This window comes from Gigantopelta aegis, chromosome 12 (genome assembly GCF_016097555.1).
Source record: "Gigantopelta aegis isolate Gae_Host chromosome 12, Gae_host_genome, whole genome shotgun sequence".
NCBI lineage: Eukaryota > Metazoa > Mollusca > Gastropoda > Neomphalida > Peltospiridae > Gigantopelta > Gigantopelta aegis.
In genome coordinates, this window is record NC_054710.1 from 33,896,464 (window position 1) to 33,904,175 (window position 7,712).

General features: G+C 32.2%; 1 long non-coding RNA gene across 1 annotated transcript; it reads left to right on the forward strand.

Annotated features, from left to right (window-relative positions):
- The first annotated feature begins 3,077 nt into the window (after positions 1-3,077).
- Positions 3,078-7,406, forward strand: LOC121386294. The gene is made up of 3 exons (XR_005959626.1): positions 3,078-3,288; positions 5,218-5,268; positions 7,291-7,406. It is a non-coding gene; the product is annotated as an uncharacterized LOC121386294 (long non-coding RNA).
- Positions 7,407-7,712: the final 306 nt, after the last annotated feature.

Below are 7,712 nucleotides of genomic sequence, written 5' to 3' on the forward strand. Positions count from 1 at the left end.
TTAGTTAAATCTGAATTTTGATAGCACCATTGCCCTCCTTGGCTCCTACAACCATAGGGTAAATGCAATAATTTTTGTTTATCTGTCAATTTATAAGCAAGCTATAGCCATTTCCCTGATTTGGCCACCATTTTGTCCACCATCTTGGATTTTTCTTCAAGGGTGCCCAGGTGGCACCCAGTAGATTATTGATGTGCACCAAATTGTGCAGACTTTGAACCCAAATTGGCATTTGGCTATTCACATTTTTATTTTATTTTTATTATAATAATAATTTAAAAAAACAAAAACAATTGTTATAATATGGAAATCTACCCTGATCATTTAGATAATGGATTAATCCATCATATACTTATTTAGTTGTTAGTGTCTATATAAGAAGGTGTTTACTTAGCTGAAATATATATTAGCTAACAAACAAGTAAATTAATATATACCATATTTTGGAAAAAGTATCCTCGGTGGATGATCTTGTAACCCCGGTAGTTAGGTACTATAAAATCCACCCTATTGAAATCTTAAGTGTCTCATTTTCCTAGAACTATCCCTAGCACTGATAGTAAAAACATACAGTGAGATTATTCACACACATATATATATATTTCAAATTAAATAAAAATAAAATAAAAAAAAGTAATTTAATTCTTATAATTTGGAAATCTAGCCGTATCATTTGGATATTGGATTAATCCACCATATACATATTTAATTATTAGTGTCTACATAAGAAGGTGTTTACTTAGATAAAATATACAATAACTAACGAAGAAAGGAAATATTTTATTTAACGATGCACTCAACACCTTTTATTTATGGTTATATGGCATCAGACATATGGTTAAGGATATAGAGCAAGAGGAAACCCACTGTTGCCACTTCATGGGCTACTCTTTTCAATTAGCAGCAAGGGATCTTTTATATGTACCATCCCACAGACAGGGTAGTACATACCACAACCTTTTATATGCCAGTCATGCTGGTACCAGAAATCAATAGCTAACAAATACATAAATTAATATACCATATTAAGGAAAAAGTAGGCCTACACTCAGTGAATGAGTAGTTAAGGGTTAATTAAAAATTAACCAGTTAGGAATAGAGTTGTAATTCCTTTATTAATTAAGTTCCCCTGACAGCGTTTCTCAATTATCACACATGTGTGTGTTGTATTACGGTGAAGTGATTAGAATATTGTGTAAACTAGACACCTAGTGATTAACTAAGTGATTAGTTCTGGGTTGTTATTATTATTGTTGTTGTTAACTATTAACTGCGGCAAATATATTTGTCAGCTTAAGGTTAACCCTTACGGAAATAACCTATACAAACTTATAAGTGGAATATACTTTACTTATACGCCACTTATAAGTTACCTATATATTGGTATAAGTGAAGTATCAGTGTGTATAAGTATAAGTGAAAAAAATGGTTAATTGATACTTCACTGATACTCCACATATATTTCACCTATAAGTGGTTTATCAGTGGTATAAGTGAACTGGAATTAGATCTTTTTTTTGTTGTTTCTACAAGTGAAATATAAGTGAAATATTAGTTTGGAGATAGTCCTTTTTTAAAGGAAATGATGTGTTCCAAATGAACGGGGAAAAAACTAAGTCCAAAACATTTTCATGGTTATTTTTTAAAAATTCATAACTTCTCACAGGATTTATCGAATTCATTGGGAACTGTGGCTAAACAACCAAACATACATTTAGCAGATTTAGATAGTATTTATGATAATTTATAAAAAAATAAAATAAAATAAAAAAAAAGTCGGGGTGGGTTATATATGATTAAAACAGGATCATCTTGTAATTATCCCATACTACCTCCTTGCTTTCAATAGACTCCCCCATCCCGACACACCTGTCATAATAAAGATCTGTAAAAAGTAGCTGATGGGGGGGGGGGGGGGGGGAGGAAGTGATCCCCATGACAATGCACAATGTTTATCCATCACAGTATGGATTTTTTTTTGGGGGGGGGGGGGGGGGGGCTAAAAACTAAATATTACAGGGTAGGCTACCACTCACATCTCATACATATATATATATATATATATATATATATATATATATATATTGCTGCTAAATAATAATATAATTATAATTTCAATTAAATAATAAAATAAATAATTTAAAAAAAATAAAGTCAATAAAAATTGTTTTTAAAAAAATCTTAATTATTGTTAATTTGTTGTTATTATAATAATACTGACACACATATGGCAGTTGCTGTCGGTACTGTTGTTCCAGCTAGCTAGCCATGCTGTATTCATGCTGTATGTCTCACACCCACCCACCACCACTTTTTTTTTTTTTTTACCAGATTGTGTGAAAATAGGCACAAAAACCAAATTAAAATGAATTGATATTACTATAACAGATTGTGCCCCCCCCCCCCCCCCCCCCCCCCCTTTCCTTTCAGGTATCATTACTTTTGGTCTATTATTTATTAAGATTGATTTTTTTTTTGATTTTTTTTTAATATGAATTTTCACACACATAATAATAAAAATGTTAGTTTTTTTGTTAAATCACAAGGAAGAAAAATATAGTAAGCTGGTGTATCACTCCCATCCCTGGTTCTCACAAATCCATTTATAGAAACAACAACAAAAATTTAAAAAAAAAAAAAAAAAAAAAAATTCAAAAAAAAAAAAAAAAAAAAATCGGGGGGGGGGGGGGGGGGGGTCGAATTGTTCATGATGGGATCATCACATATTTTTGGAAAAAAATACCCACACCTTTAGGTAACGTTATCTTTATTCGCTAGAAAAAATATGAGCTTTGGTATTATAAAAAAAAAAAAAAAAAAAAAAAAAAAATGGTAATGCCATACGCCATATGCAGAGTAATAATTTATAATGCTTAATAGACAGAAGGCCACAAAGGCGTTAGATTAGTACATAATTATGATAATAATAATAATAATTATTATTATTATTATTATTATTATAAGTCAGTGTCGTCTTAAAAGACGAACGAAGGTTAAAAGCGATAATATGATTGGTCGGTTCCTAAACAGTCATACCTGGGATTTGATTGGCTTAGAGATAACACCAGGAAAAAAAAACGCGCCATTTGCAGTTTGCCAAAATAAATTTAATAATAAATAATGACAAAACATTGTGTATTTTGCATTATGAATTGGATTTGAGATCATTTTGATTGAGCAGAAACAATCACAGTTTATTACCGAATACTTGGCTATGGCGGAAAATGAAGAACTTCGATCAAGTTTCGGATGTCCTACTATTTTCGTCACGTTTGGAAGGAAAAAAAGGTAAACATGATTTTACTATTTTCTTACTTATTCTAGACACCTTTAATATATAGGCCTAAGGTGACATCTTTAACTGTATTTGTTCTAATATTGTGTGATGTTTGATGACAATCGAACGAATGTAACGTGTTCTACATGATGCAACGTGTTCTACATGAAGCAACATTGGGTCATGACACAGAAAATTTCCAAAATGGCCGATCAAGGCATATTTTTCAGGGGCAATTTAAATACACATAGATCACATTGACATCATAAATAATACATTTAAATGCAAAATAAATATTTTAAGATGCCAAATTGATGCATTTATTACAGAAAAAGTGTTGTTATTTCACCGATGGGTACAGATTTTTACAACGATAGTAATGCTTTTTTGGGGTGATTTAGGTCACATGACCAGTTTCACGTACTCTGATAGGTCAGCAGTCTTTGTTTACAAATTAATTTAGTTTTAATTTGTTTAATTTATTTAAAGTATCACAAGTAGCAGTCATTTTTCATTTTACTTAGTAATATATATTGTTTATGGGTACCATATGTTTCGGTCCCCAAACCAGTTCACCCCCAGTCAGTTCACCCCCAATTATGTCAGGTAATAAAAATGATTTTGGCTTAGGTAATTGGTTGTTTGGCAAGTCTTCCTCATTACCACCAACAAATTATAAAAATATTTGTTAGAATCAATGTACGGTTAAACTTAGAGATAGTTATTGATCTTTTTTTTAAGCTTATAAAACATTTTGTTTTATAATTTTAAGCAACATAATGTGTACCGGTATATTTCATAATCCTTTCTGGTGATCAGGCTTGGGATCACAAAGTCATGCATTCATATTTTTTTGGTACATGTACAAAATTAATTATTTGAAAGTAAAATTTGGTTTGGGCTACAATAAACCTCAATTGTTTAGGGTACCAGACGTTTCTCCCCCAAATCGGATGTCAGTTCGCCCTCGCGTGCTTAACCAGTTCGCCCCCACAAAGGTACCAGTTCACCCCCATAAAGATTTATATGTATGTATTAATTAATTAATTAAACTGGTGATTATGTCAAATGTGCCCGGACTGACTCAGGATCCAACCAAATTGTGGAAAGACGACAATCCCTCCCCTCTAAGAAAAGAAACACACACACACACACACAGTTTAACATGCCTCTAAAGAAAAATACAGTAATTGTTTAAAAGTAACAAATAATTGGGATTTGGGGGTGAACTGGTACATGGAGGGAACAGGCCAAACTGGGGGCAAAACGTCATGGATTCATTGTCTATACAAAAAGTAAGTTTGTTTTCTTTAAAGACACCACTAGAGCACATTGATTTATTAATCATTGGCTATTCGATGTCAAACAGGTAATTTTGACATAATTTTTCAGAGGGAACATGCTAAAAATTAATTAGTAGCAATGTATTTGTATCTATGCACCATCCCACAACAGGATACCACTTACCAAGATGAAATACATACGAAATCGTGCAACAATTGCCAATCGATGCATACTTATTGTTTGCTGAGAATATATATATATAAAATTAAAATATTTATACCATTATATTTTTGTGTTACCTGTTTACTCCTCTGTTCACTTCACCCCCAAATGTCGATATGGATGCCCCCAAATATTTACAACACATCTTTGGTTGCATTTTGTATTTATATTCTAAAAATTGTTTCATATTACTTTGACTGGGGTGTGGTATCAAGCCTTTTCGCCCCATGCCAGTTAATTTCTTTTCAAAACGCTTGTCTTCTCTTTTGAAAAAAACTATAAAACTCTTAAACTGACACAGGAAAATTCTTGGATAGGATATTGACATACCTTTGGGGATGGATTGGTTTGCATGAGGATGAAATGGACATTTATTTTGATTACAAGAAACACAAGTATATATATATATATATATATATATTATTTTTTTCCAGAAAAATCGTCAGCACATTCTGGTCATCATATTATGGAAATATTTGTGACTGGTATGTATTTAACAAACAATAATCTTGTTTTAAGATGCATGACTTGATGTGTAAGAGGTGGTCTTCAATGTCACAAGCCATTATACATAATTATTCAGAAATGTTTGATTATACCAGATCACTTGGAAATTAACTTTAACATGTGTTATCAGGTTAGTAGGAAATGCAATCTCTGCATGATGGTTGGTTGATAATTTTTAAAACATCTATTTCAGGATAATAACTTTTACACTTTCCTTAACATTAGAATTTTTTTTTTTTTCAATTCTTCCTTGTCCGCCCATATTCTTGAGTGAGCATCTTGAATTAAACATTTTAATAATTAAAAAAAGTAACTTCAGTTTACATTTGAACAGCATCTGACATCACATGTATGGTCACTGACAAGCATGCAGGGCTTTTTCTCGTTCTAACCAGTGCACCACAACTGGACAAAGACTGTGGTATGTGCTTTCCTGTCTGTGGTAAAGTGCATATATAAAAGACCCTTTGCTGCATTAGAAAAGCTGTAGCTGACTACGAGTCAGAATTACCAAATGTTTGACATCCAATAGCCGATGATTAATTAATCATTAATTAAGCGAGAAGAAACCTCCTACAATTTTCCATTAGTAGCAAGGGATCTTTTTTTATATGCACAGACAGGATAGCACATACCACAGCCTTCGATATACCAGTCATGGAACAAGAAAAGCCCTAAGGGTCCATCGACAGGGATCGATCATGCGTCAACCGTGCATCAATCGAGCGCTTTACCCCTATAGCTTGAAAGGAGTTGCATGCAGTTCTATGATGTACATGTATAGAGGCACTGATTTTCCGCAATCGCGGAAATAACTATCTGAAACGGAATTCCCAATTTTTTTCCAAAACATTATTTAACTTTAGCGCATTTGATTAATTATAATTTATTTTTCGAACTAGAAACTATGGACACTGACATCTGCCTGTGCTACGCTACGACACTAGTACCTTTGTATGTTACGTCAAATGTTTAATGTAGAGTATCTAGACGTTTTACCAGTCATGTTTTCTTCGCTTATTCCCGACGATTTAACGGGAAAAACCAAACATTGTGAGCTAAAATTGTCCGATATTTACTCAGTGAAAGATATATTATGTTATGTTTGCTTATTAATTTTTAACATTTGCGGCATTGCCATATTTCCGATCTCACAAAGGAATGCCATAATTGCATATTGTATGCCAGGCTTTGTTCAAAATAAATTATACAAGGGAAGTGGTTTTATAGCCGTTTGTAATTATTTTCCTGATCATATCGTAAAGAAAACCGAAAATGTCCGAAGTCTGTCTCGTGGTGTATTCGTGGTTAAATTTAAACCAAAAATAAATACAAACTACTGACATGTTTTGCCTCATTGCATATTTATTTATTTTATACCAGCAATTAATTGCGGTGTGTGTGTGTGTGTGTGTGTGTGTGTGTGTGTGTGTGAAACAAAGACAGAATTTGTTTAATACTGAAACGGAAAAACCCGGAATTTGTAACATTATGAAACGGAAAAGGGAAAAATCTGAAACGGAAAATCAGTGCCTCTACATGTAGTTGACATGTACAAACTAATACATGTAGACAAATGTATGTTTGTTTGTTTTTTAATTTCATTATTTCCCTCCCAGTCCAACACCCTTTATCTTTTTGTAATAGTTTATATTTTGTAGGCCTGAAAATTGGTACAGATTCTTTAGATTCAAATATATATCATGTATTTTATTTTTTGATTTCTTCATAATTAAAATTAAAGGTCAACATTGAATATTTCAAAGTCTGTTTTATCCTTGAGATTTGATTGATACCAGGTAAAAAAGTAAACTTGAAAATTTAACTGAAAATTAGTTTGCTTTCTCTTGAAATTTTGATTCCCCACACCGGAAACTTGGTACGCTATGATTCTCTAGGGTAGTCTTTTTAAAACTAACAGAAAGAACTAAATGTTTACATTAATAATAAACAATAGCTAATTACATAACAGATCTATCCAGACTACATTTGTTTTTCAGAATCCCATCTGAATGTTGGATGACATATATCAAGATGACACTGAACAGGACAACTGAGGAAAATGGATGTGAAATAATCCAATCTAACAGTTGGAAATAAATATATATAGTATTTATAAAATATTTGTTTGTATATACTGTTCAGATATATTAGTGAGTCAGAATGAAACATCACTTTGTTTGTTAAGACTATTGTGCTTCAATTTTTATGTTTTGTGGACAGCTAGTTTACAGATAGGGTGTGTAAGCGGTGGCATTAATACAGCAATTGCCCGAGAATATTGAAATTTGGCCTCCAAGGACAGATTGCTGCCTATTTTCATTTGTTTAATGATTAGTTCATCACCAACTGCTGGATGTAAAAAATTAAATTGATAATTAATTCTGACCCATAGTCTTCAGAGGAAGCTCTCTACATGTTT